The 12,445-nt window shown below is 48.1% G+C and overlaps 1 protein-coding gene across 6 annotated transcripts in view; it reads left to right on the top strand.

Annotated features, from left to right (window-relative positions):
* APBA2 (amyloid beta precursor protein binding family A member 2) overlaps positions 1-12,445 on the top strand; it is a 265,825-nt gene that overhangs the window by 130,156 nt on the left and 123,224 nt on the right. For 4 of the 6 annotated variants that reach the window (XM_053223648.1, XM_053223643.1, XM_053223645.1 and 1 more), the window contains one exon: positions 10,725-10,778. The exons of the other annotated variants lie outside the window; for them this stretch is intronic. The gene's annotated coding sequence lies outside the window, so the exon portion shown is untranslated. The remainder of the gene's footprint in view (positions 1-10,724; positions 10,779-12,445) is intronic. 6 annotated transcript variants of the gene reach the window in all.

The raw sequence follows: 12,445 nt of genomic DNA, 5'->3' as shown, positions 1-12,445 counted from the left end.
CTACGTACCAGGTGCTGTGCTGGGTGCCGTGAAGGCAGACCTGGGTCTGGGGTCCTCCCTCTGAGGGGCTCACAGTGGGTGGTAAACACGTACCTGATGCATTCCTTCTGGGGGCACTGGGAGATGGGTGAGAGAGGGAGTGGGGCTGGCTCCAGGGCAGCAGGGCTCCAATGGCTTTATAACAAGAGCCAGCATGAATTTCTCACTGAGTACCTGCTGGCACCTCCTGTAAGCCACACAGCAATCCCACCATGCAGGTTTATAGGCAATTCTTATTATCCCCATTTCATGGCCGAGGACACTGAGGCTTAAGATTACAGAGCTACTGAGTCCTGCTCCAGCACGCACCCCTGGGCCCCGAGTTGGCCTCTGTCTTGATTTCCTCCCAGGGAGGGCTGCTTTCTGTCCTGAAGGCTGAGGAGGGACTGAGGGAGCTTTATGATCCTGTGAGGCCTTCTCTGTTTCTCATGTGGCCTCTGAGGCTCAGAGCAGTGGGAGGGACACACTGTGGTCACAGCTCGTAAGCAGAGGCAGGATCTGAAGTTGGGCCTCAGACTCAGAAGCCTGGCCATCTCACTGTCCCCTGCCATCTCTGGGGCGTGGAAGAACAGCCTGGGATGCTGTGTAGCTCGGTGCTCTGATACCTCTTTAGTGGGGTTCAGGGCCGAGCTTGAGGTGGCTGTGGCAGGGAAACCTGGGGGGTATCACGCCATGTGGGCTCCTGTCTGAGCCAGGCCTTAACTGGCTGGGGAAAGAGGGAGGCCCTGGGGTGTCCTGGTCCTGAGTGGCCGAGCCTGGCCTGTCCAGTCTGCCTGCCCTGCAAGGTGACAGCTGACACACGGGGGCATCTGCCTGTCCTACACCATCTCTGATGGTTTCACCGGCGCCTCCAACACCACACACGTTTCCCTCGCTCCTTCCAGTTCTCACCACGTCGTCTCCCTCCCTTTGTCCACAAGGGCCAGGCAGAGAGTGGTGAGTATTGAGCACAAGCGCAGCAGACCCAGATTCCCAGTGGCCATTTTCCCAACAAGTCAAGGTCGAAAGGAGAGCGCTACGCCCTTCTGTCATCTTGACAGTGGTTTTTGTTGTTGTTGTTGCTTTTTTTAAGAAGGAAAGCAAGCATGGAATATATATTAAACATTATTGTTGCTTCAGCTGTCACTTCATAGCAAGAAAAGTGGTTGTTTCAATTAAAATGGATTTTGGACAGACTTCTTTGAATGAGTAAATTGCAGAAAACAGCACAAGTTGTGAGATGGGGGATTTAGGCTCTTAAAGAGGATTGAAAATAAGTGGTCTGAAGTACTTATGGTGGTTCCTGGGGATTGATATGCTTTGGTTCTGCCAGATGTAACTGGTTCTGACTGCTTTTACTGGATCAGTTGACTCTGACCAGCCCAACTGCTTGTAAGGAATGCACGTTTGTTTTTTCTGGAAGCTGAAGTCAGAGAGAGGAAGACAGATACAGAGAGACGTGATGGGGCCCAGATCCTGGCTTCTGGGCAATCCTGCCCTTATCTGGTGGCATCAAGACCTGGGAGGAGCAGTTGAGGAGGTGGACCACCCTGGGTGTTGCTCCCACATCCCCCTTATCCCTGCTGGCCTGGCTCTCAGGCTCAGGCATATTTTTAAAAATTATTTAAAAAATTTTTCTTTTTAGTGTTCATTCATTTCTGAGAGAGAGAGAGAGAGAGAGAGAGAGAGAGAGCGAGAGAGAGAGAGAGAGGGCAAGGGGCCAGAGAGAGGGAGACACAGAATCTGAAGCAGGCTCCAGGCTCTGAGCTGTCAGCACAGAGCCTGACACAGGGCTTGAACCCACAAACCGTGAGATCATGACCTGAGCTAAAGTTGGGTGCCTAACCCAGGCCTGAGCCACCCAAGGGCCCCAGGGCATATTCTCCCTTAGCCTAACAAGACTCCCTATTTTAATGTGAATAGAGCAAATCCTGCCTCCTCTCCCCACCTCTGACAACGTCCCATGACTTTCCACCTTAGATGGCACTTTTCTATGTTCCTTATGCTCCTGAGGAGAGAAGCTATTCCTTGGTCACCCAGGAGGGTGATGTGCCTTCCTATCATCTTCCCTGTCTTTTACCATCCACTGTTTCTGCCTGTTAGCCAGTGTTGACCTAACTCAGCAATTTTGGATTAAATTTTCATTATAAAATATTTGACATACAGAAAGGTAAAAAGAATTATGTACCTGAACACCTGTGTATCCACAACCCAGTTAAAGTAAAGAATATTGTTATATTGGTTGTACTTCTGTGTAACCAATTATGCCAAAACTTACAGCGTAAAACAGTGAGCATTTGATACTTCACACATAGAGTCCATCTGGGAGCAGTGTGGCTGGATGATTCTGTCTCAGGGTCAAGGTGTGGGCCAGGGCCATAGTCATCTTGAGGTATGAGATGACTTTTTTTTTATTTTATTTAAAATTTTTTTTAATGTTTATTTATTTTTGAGGGGTGAGGGACAGAGGGAGAGGGAGACACAGAATCCAAAGCAGGCTCCAGGGCCTGAGCTGTTGGCACAGAGCCCAGTGTGGGGCTCGAACTCACAAACCATGAGATCACGACCTGAGCTGAAGTCGGAAGCTTAACTGACTGAGCCACCCAGGCGCTCGTGGAGGATCCACTTTTGAGATTACTTCACATGGCTGTGGGCGGGAGGCTTCTGTTCTTTTCCATGGGGTCTCTCCACAGTGCTCTCTCGCAACATGGCGGGCAGCTTGCCTCAGAGCAAGTGATCCAAGAGTCTTGAGAACCCTGCCGTGCCTTTATGACCTAGACTCCTTAGCCACACATCATCATCTCTGCCTTGTTCTGTTCTCTAGACCCAAGTTATTAAGCCCGGTCCATACTCAAAGAGAGGGGACTTAGGCTCCACCTTTTGAAGGGAGTGAAAAAGAGTTAGTGGACATACTCCTAAACTGTCATAATTACCAGTATACCTGGAAGCCCTTCCTGATTGCATTTCTTTGTCTCCCATACAGAGGTATTAGAGTTATTAGAGTTTTGGTGCATGTTTTATCTTACTGCATTAGTCAGTGTCACTATGCCAATTCTTTTTGCATGTTTTTAAGCATTGTGTAAATCATATCAAATTGTGTGTGTGTGTGTGTGTGTGTGTGTGTGTGTGTGTTTGTAGCTTGCCCTTTTTTTTTTTTTTTGCCTCACATTATATCTGTGAGTTTCATCCACGTGAAAATGTAGCTGGACCTTATCCCTTTTCACTGCTGTGTGGCATTTCATTGTAGGAACATAATACACTCTATTCTTTCTCCATTGGTGGATGTTCAGATGGTTTCCAGTTTCTTGCTGCTGCAAACAAGGCTGCTAGGAATACTCATGTGTGTGTCTCTATGTGGCCATGAGCTGGATTTGTCTAGAATATGTAGCAAGGATTGGAATTGCCACAGGATAGAACGTATGAATCTTTACATTTTCTGGAAGTGGCCACGTTGTTTTCCCAAGTGGGCCTACTAATGAATGTTCCCACCAGTGGTGTGTGGGCTCCCCTTCTCCTCGTCCTTGATACCTCTTGGTATTATCAGATGTTTTTTAAATTTTTGTCAGTCTGATGGGTGAAAGTGGCCTCTGCAGGGGGTCTTAATTTGCATTTCTCTGCCTATCAGTGAGGTTGCACTTCTTTTCATGGATTTATTTTCTTATATTGATGTATATTTATTTCATGTATTTTTTATTCTATGAATTACTGGTTCATACCTTTTGTCCCTTTTTTGAATTTTCTTATCCATCATTTCATCCTTCATCTGATTTATGTATTGTAAACATCTTTTCCCATTTCTTCCTACCAACAAAATGTGGGAGCTAAGAGCATGGGTTCTTGGGCCACACTGCCAGGATGAAGTCCCAGCTGCAGAATTTCTTGTGTGGCCTTAGGCACACCACTTAATAACTTTTGTGTGCCTTTTGTGTACAGATGAGTTTCCTCATCTGTAAAATGGGGGTGATTAAAAGATTCACATCTGTGAAACAGTTAGTGCCTATTTCAGTAAGCATGGTATGGGCCAAATAAACCCGGATGTGCCCTGCATGGTCATGCCAGACCACGTACATGCATCATCACCTTGCCCAGAGCTTTCTCAAGCACTGTGTCCTCATTTGATAAGATTGGCAGGCAGTGCTTCTCTCTGGCTCTCAGCCATCTGGATGACCCTCCCTTCAGCATCCCTGAGCTGCTTGAATAGAACACGAAATCCCAGCCTCCCTCCAGGGGACGTGGGGGAATTGGAAGGCAGCAGACTCCTTGCAGCAAAAATAGAAGCCTCATTTGCCTAGGAGAGAATAATAATGAGGAGAGCCCGGCAGATGCAGGCTTGGAAGGCGCCTCTGAACCCTCCCCTGCATCTCTTGGGTCTGTGCAGACCTGCCTGAACCCTCCCTGCCAGCCCTCCCTTTGCCCTTCACCCTTGTCTCTTATGGCACCACTTTTGGCTGTCACGTGGACAGCCTTGGCACTGCGTTCTGGTTTTCATACCTCAGTGTTGCACTTTTCTCTCATTCCACAAAGCCAGACAAGAACTCCAAACACAGGACTCTGTTTAATACCAAGAATCATCAGAGAAACAGGTCAGATGTTACAGGGTAAATCTGGGAGCCCTGGGAGCCATGTGTCTGTCCACGGAATGCCATCAGCTGCTCAAGGGCAGATCTATTGAGATTAAAACACGGTTGGATCTGGTCACCTTTAGTTTCAACCCCAACATGAATAAATTAGATCAATACTGATGTAAGGAACTCTCAGGTTATTTGGTAGAGCCTCAGAGGATTTTACATAAAAGCAAATGTGGGAAAATTAAGTTAGCGATATTGGATGTTAGAGCCAGTTTTAGTTTAGAGCAAATTTCTAGTTTTGAAATGGATCGAAATAATCCATGTCTGTACCCCCAACTCTGCCGTTGGGGTGGCCTCACGGGCCCCACAGAGAGGAAACAAATAATCACCTTGAAAGAACAGTCCCTATTGTGGAAACTAATCACGTATAGAGAGTCTCTGTGTTGGAATCGAGCAGGGAAGGAGGATCTTCCCAAACCAAGGAATCTGGTGGTAGAATGTGGCTCATTCTCCGTGGCCTGTCACCTCCAGACTGAAAGATAAGCTTACATGAATGGAGAGTTTTGGCCATTTCATTGGCAGCAATTTGCAGGTGACTCCTAATAATTAATTCTTTTTAATAGCATTTTTAGAAGCCACCTTCTCAGATGAAACCATTGTTGTTTAAAACTTCAAGACCTTTGAAGACAGAGTTTTAAATCCAGTTTGTTCCCAAAACATTTGCTCAAATCTCAAGGTTTGAGCTCTTTATTCTAAAGATGCAGCTTCCTGCCCAGGAGAAAAATAATACATGCTGGTGTTTATAAATGGAGTTAGTCGCATTTGAAGACTTTACCTTGCAGCTAGTAGGGGGCTCAGTTATTCAGAATTTTGAGATTTTTTATTTGTAAACAGTCTATTCATGTCCACTCAAGCTGGAAAATCCTCCAACCTTACCATCACTGCCCACCCCCCTCCCCTTCCCCAGCCCCCTTCCCACCATAACCTGGGCTACATCCTTTTGTTATCTGGCTCTGAGGACCTGGAGCCCCTCTCTGAGCCCAGCTCCTGTTTTCTCACTGTAATTGGTCTGGGGCCAGTACTTGAAATGGTTCCTTAGGGACCTCTTACTTTCCCTTGGAAGGACTCTGCTGTGCCCAACTGAGCATTGTCCCTGTGTGTCCTTCTCTTCAGGAAGTGGCAGACCCCCTTTGCCCCAGCCTCACGTTAAACCTGGGGAGCATCCTCACCCCCACAAAGTCCTATCCTGTGGTTCCAGCCATACCTGTGGGAATGCTGGGCTGTCTCATGCCGCATCCCCCTCAAGGCAGCTTGGGGGAGCTACAGTCCCAGGTCCCAGGAGGCCTCCTCACTCAGCAGCTTATCTGCCAGATGCTGACCTCTGCCAGCTGCCTGTTCCGCTCTGTGAGACAGCCCAGTGCAGATGAGCCCCATGGTCACCTGGGCTGGCCCATGAAGGCCACGTGCTCTCTGTTATGCAGAGGTGTTGACAGTCCCATAGAATACCTGGCTTTGCAGCCACTGGGCTGGTACTAGAAAGAGCTACACTCAAGCTGGCTACAGTGTGCAGCTGGTGCACTCTGCCTGTGATACACCCTGACCCTTCCCCTATTATTCTGGCCACTGTGCTCTGTGCAGACCCTTCCCAGCCCTCTCCCAGGTCCTCTGCTCACTGTGACCACAGTCTTCCATCAGCATGTATTTTGTTGAATCTGGGTTATTATTGCTCATCAAATTCTACTTGTTCTACAACCCAACCCCAACATACCATAAGATCCCAAACCCGCGTACCCAGGGCCCAGCCTCTTGCAAAGCGCTGAGTTGCCTCTTTGGTTCAAGGAACTGTAGGTGTAACTCTCAGGTCTGCTGGAGGAAGAAATGCTACTATGACAGTGGGGTGGTGATACTGCTGTGCAGGTCCCTGGCCAGTTTGTAAGGCTCTAAGATCAGCCTTCCTGCCTCTGTGCTGGACACATCCACCTCTGTCCGCCTCTGAGCCAGACATCCTCCCAGGACACCTTCCAAGTCTGAGAGTCCACGAAACTGTGAGTGTTGCCTTAACTTTGCCAAGAAAGTGCTTATACAGATTGGTTGTGACACCTGCTTCCCCCAGCACAGCATCGGCCTGTGTGTTCCAGGGCTCGCATCTCCTGCTTTGGGTGGAGGCTAGCACGTGCTGCTCTATCCAGGCTCATCGAGGCTCTCTTAAGTAGCTTCCTGTCTCGGGCCTCCTCCCCAACCACCTGAGTCACTAAGGAGCCCTGAGGATGGTTTGTGGATTTGGGGCCTCCCATCGCCTCCCCTGACATAATATCAAAGGCAATCATCAAATTTATGAACCGTCCACTCTAGGCAATATTTAGGATTTCTGTTTACCTCCTGAGTGTCTGAAAACGTGGCATTTCAAAGGCTCTGTTTGATCAGAGATCCAATTGATTGCCAGGAATGTGCATGCCGCATAATAGAGAACCCACAATGGCAGGTTGCAGTGGGCATCCTGGGAGAAAGTTAATTAATCCTGAAACCAAATACCAACTGCCTCAGCAACAGCAGTCATAAGAGAGCCGAGCCTTGTGGTATTTGAAGTCAGGCTGCTGGAGGGCTCTTTATTGGAAGTATTCTCTGTGCCTGAATTCTGCTGTGGATTCAGTGCCTCAGGCCAGGGCCTGCCTTTCCTTCTGTACTTGGTTCCAAGGTCTGGGGTCTCTGGACCCTGGAGAATCCAGTTGTCAGCATGCAGACAGAAAGAGCCTTCATGGCATCTCCCAGGCTCCTGTGGCTTTGTATTTCACATCTCCCCTGGGAAGCTGGAATACATGATAACCTCCCCCTCTCCTACTCCCCCCACCCACCCGAAATAACTTGTGGGTGGGCCAACAACTTGGAAAGTGGAGTGTTTAAATCTTACAGGGAGACCTGTGTACTTCATTGCCACCCTGAGGCTTGCTAAGAAGTAGGAGATGATTCCAAAAATGATTGTGCATTGCCTGAAGAAGAGCAGACTCTCAGATTTCTGTCTAATCACAAACGGCCAAGATGAACAGGGGAAGTAACCTGGCCCTCAATGCCTCCAGAGAGGCTAGAAAAGAGGATGGGATGTGTGTTTGGCCAAACATGGCTGAGAATAAAAGCGTGGCTGTTCGGAACTTTTAGGTGACCCTTTGTGTTCATTCCAGCTGCTGGAATGGAGCAGGCCCTCCCTGGATGTGCCTGGCCAGGTGAGGGACTCAGAGCCTGCAGGGACCAGCTGACCCCCAAGGACCTTCCCAGGTCTCGGTGCTCGTGACTTTGTTGGTTTTTTTAAGGTAAACTGTCTGTCCAGAGACACAGTTCACCAAAATAACACAACCCTGCTTCAGCCAATGCAGGCAAGGGGCCCTGAGAGGACAGGGAGAGGGCACTGCTGCACGGAAGAGAAAATTCATATTTTTCTTCGGAGAAAATGGAAAGTGGTGCTGGGTCCAAGTGGTAGGTGACCTTGCTATTGAGTTAAAAAGCTGCTGGGGAAATTGGAGAAGACAGACATGAAAAGAATGCTAATGAATAGTGGTGGACCAGAGCCCGGAGCCCTGATTCCTCCACCGTCCACAAGGGGTACTTGTGTGATGCCTATAAATAGACATTTAAAAACCGATTCAAAATTGAATTAAGATGTGGGCCTGTTTCCTCCTATGGAAAAGCATTATGTAAAGTGCAGAGCTCTGCCTTTTTTCCAAGGCAGTTTGGCGATTCTGTGCCTCTGTTGGGAATCTGTGTGGAGCATGTGGGGGATGCTCGGGCTACCTATGAATGAGACTCTGTCCTCTTGGGAGACTTGCAGACTGAGGGCAGCAGAGAGAGAGAAAAAGAGTGAGTGAGCGAGCGAGCGAGTGAGCTGGGGCTCCTTCCTCCAGGTGGAGCAGGGAAGCCCAGCTGAGCCTGAAGGCAGGCTCCGAGTTTCCCTGAGCTGCTTCTGGGCTGGGAAGCTGGACAGCTTCCCAGAAGCTGGCAGAAGCTGGACTTGTGGGCAGAAGGACACTTCCATAGGCCCACAGTGGCTCTGGACAATGCAGGTAGCTGTAGACCTCTGAGAGGGGCGGGGAGGACACCGTGGACATGTGGGGAGAATTCCAGCCTGTGCTAGTAGACCAAGGCTTCTAGGCTCTTCCATGCAGCCCTCTTGATCAAAACTGCTAGAGTGGGGGATTCTGGGAGAGGACCAAGGTCTTTCTCACTGACCTGCTTGAGTTCACAGAGCCAACTTGTAGCAGAGTGCAGAATGGAGGCCCTGTCTTACGACCACCAGTGAAGTGTTCTTGCCTCTGGACATAGCATTTAGTATGTGCTCTGACCCTGAAATCACCTCTTTTTGGAAGTCCTGGGATGGTGGGATTTGGGGGTAAAAAAGGAAATACCGTTTGATGGTAATGTGTTCCCAGGCAGTGTTTTGGAGGCTTTGTTGCGCTTTCCCAGCCACGTTTAAGATCGAATTTACTGTCTACTTTTGCACATGATGAAGCTGAGGCTGACAATGTAAGGGGATTTGAAAGGCGACCGAAGGGGCGCCTGGGTGGCTCCGTCAGTTGAGCATCTGACTCTTGGTTTCTGCTCAGGTCATGGTCTCACACTTCTTGGGATGCAGCCATGCTGTCAGCTCAGAGCCTGCTTGGGATTCTCTCTGCCTTTCTCTCTGTCCCTTCCCTGCTTTCACTCATGCTCTCTCTCTCTCTCCGTCAAAAGAAATAAATAAACTTAAAAAAAAAGACAGCAGAAAGCACCATACCCTTTGGAAGAATTTGAACAGCTGTGTGAATGTCAAGTTCCCTCTGAGCAGAGACCAGCAGATTACAGATATACAAATGGCTTGGCCAAAAGGGTGGTACCTGCGGCCTTCTAAGGAATAGCTAGTCATTTTTAAAAATGTCTGAACTAGAGGCATCTGCAGTGGGCCAGTTTGGGGTGGTAGGGAACTCCTCCAAATTCCCTAATTAAAACCCACTCCTAGAAATGTCTGTCTAGGGAAATGAGAATGACTGTCAGTTTTCATTAAAAAAGTGTCAACCCTGGTTCCAGGTTAGACCTTGGTGATAAAGTAGAAGCCAGTGTCTGCCTGTGCCAATAGCAAGACCATATTAACCTTCCCCCCTAGGAATGATGTCATCCCCTGTGACTTCAGGACCAGAGTGAAGGTGAACTGTCCAGCCAGCACAGCTATTCATGAAATGCTATGCTCTTAGACCTTCTGTTCCCAGCAGACAAGGACCTGGGGAAGAGGCTGCCATTGCTGTGGTTTTGAAAGGAACAAAGATGTTCCTTTATAACGCATTCTGTCTTTAGCCAAATTGGAGGGAGAAGAGGAATTAAAAAAAAAAATTAATTCCAGTATGGTTAACATACAGTATTGGGAAAAGAGGAATTTTGATTTGATATATAAGACCAATAAATCCCCCTCCTCTTGCACCATCCTGGGCTTCCAGCTTCTCTGGGTTGTCTGCTGCCCCTACCTTGAATTCCTGATCTAACCCAGGGCCTTGCCTTGAGCCCTTGAACCTATTAGACTTTCTCTTCAGCTTTCATTTGCAAAGCTGTCTCTCTGTCCAAGAGGAGTGTGAAACCTGATGGCCTGTTTTCTGTTCTCTTTTTGACACCCCGTTGCCCATGAGGAGGGGTGGGCTGTGAATCTGGGCAGAGGAAATGAGCAGTGGCCCACTTTCCTTTCTCTTTCTTTTAATCTGTCTTCATCTCCCCAGCCCCCACAGGCACACCTACCTCCCTCTGAAAGTGTCCCAGAATACCGGTTCTGCACACTAGTGGGGTCAAGCTTTGTTGTGGGGAAATGCATATTCATGAGGGCTTTGAGGAGCTTCATTAAAATGCAGAGGCCTCTTCTTCCAGAGTGATACACAAGCCATTGCTTTATTTGCCCAACATGATGTTCTTAAGGCAATAATTATGTGAGGAATGGCTAAAGAAACATTTTAATTATTTGTTTCTGGTCATTTGTGATGGTCTCATTAGAATGAGAACCGGTTCACTTTTATAGGTAATTCAAAACCTCTCACTTGTTCAGATGTCTATACTTGCAGGAGTGCTATGTGATCACCCGTATCTTTTCTGAAACCCAAGTAATTTCCTCTATTTCCTTCTGTTTTATTCCAGAAAGATTTCATCACCAGGAGGTTTTGGGGGACATTACCAACCCACTTGTTTTCGGTAAGAAATATGAGGTCGCCTTGCATGGAGTGCGGTTTTGCTTCTGACATGTGTGAAATGGAATTATTTTCCTCGAGGGATGCCACACTTCAGGTGGATCTGGGCATCTGCCACGGTTCTTTATTTCCTGGGATGCTGGGATGTGTAATTCAGTGCGAGCCTCCACACAGGGAGTCTGAGGCTGGGGCTTGATTCACAGCCAAGGAGCCCGTGAGCACTGGGCTCACTGCAGAGTGCTTATATTGCCTAGAATGGACGTCTTTCCCTGTCACCCCTGAGACAGCAGTATCACAACCCCCGCCCCCATCCCCTCCTCACTATACTAGTGCTTCTGAAAACTGTAGTCCAAACCAGCTTCAGTCATTTATTTGTGAAACTCTTATCTAGATTCCTATTTATATCAAAAATCAATGTATATCACCAACAATAAACGCCATTTGCAACCTTTCACTATCAAACTTGGGCGACATTGTGTCTAATTAGAAGTGCACCACTGTGAAATATCAGGACGCCGAGAGGAAGACTCTAACTTTGATCCGAAAGAGCCCTCCTAATCTTCTCAGGGATGAGGGATGGCTCCGTGTTGCTATTGCCCTGTGGGTGAAGCTATTCTGCGGCCCTGATCCCCCTGACCCATGGTCAGCCCTTGGCTTGATCTTGCCCCATAGGACCTGTAGCAGCAGATTTGCATAGGTCTTTGTAGCCCCAGTGCCAGCTGGCTGCCTGGTAGAGGGGACACTTCTAGGAGATTTGTTCTGACTAAAGATGAGTAGATGTTCTTTTTCCTGGACCAAAGATACCCTAGTGGCTGGGTTGTGGAGAAGCTGGCGTATGGGTTGGGGTATGTTTGGAGAGCAGGGTGGAAAGGAGACTGTTGTTGGAGGTTAGGCAGCAGGGGACCAGGAATTGTCTCTGTGTCTTGATGCCAGAGCAGGTCTGAGCTTCTGATGGATTCCGTGGGTTCTTATGCATCCATGGGCTTGGATAGGGCAGCACTGGTCAGCAGTCCAGAGTGTCATATGGAGGGAAGTAGTGGCTTGGGGACTTCCAAATGAGAGAAGTAATTTGGGATTTCCCAGTGGGGAAGTTCTGTGCCAATCTGAGGATAAAGACGAAGATCAGAGGGGGCAGAGTTGGGATACCAGAGCCTCAAGACCGGGTCCCAAACCACCGTTTTGCCTCTGGGGCAGTAGGAAGACACAAGGCCTGCTGTTTGGAGCTACCGAAAGAGCCTTCTTTTGTAAGTCAAGGCAGCTGCCTTTATTTTACTTGCTAATCCAGCCTCTATCCTACATTAGGTAACTCCCCATAAGCACTGTGCCGTTCATGGGCAGGAATTCACCTCACATTGTATTGGGGATTTTTCTTGTCACGCATGTCCTGGCTGGATTGTGTGGTCACTTTGGGGGTAGGGAGGGTGGCACATTCATAAGGCATTTGAGTGTTAGAATAATCAGCCCCTCTCCAAGGAAGTAGATGGGGAAATGTTGCAGGAACTGCATGACTTGTAACGCATTTGGGTATAAGAATAAATGAGTATTTTTCTAACTTTTCCTTAATTGTCAGTCTTTAATGTTTATGAATTTACTTCTATGCTCTCAACGAGGCCTTTTCGATCTTGTTTGCTTTTTTAAAAAATGTTTATTTGTTTTATTTTGAGAGAGGGA

Source organism: Acinonyx jubatus, chromosome B3, assembly GCF_027475565.1.
Source record: "Acinonyx jubatus isolate Ajub_Pintada_27869175 chromosome B3, VMU_Ajub_asm_v1.0, whole genome shotgun sequence".
NCBI lineage: Eukaryota > Metazoa > Chordata > Mammalia > Carnivora > Felidae > Acinonyx > Acinonyx jubatus.
Note: the sequence above shows the minus strand (reverse complement) of the source record. Positions and strands in the feature narration are given on the sequence as shown.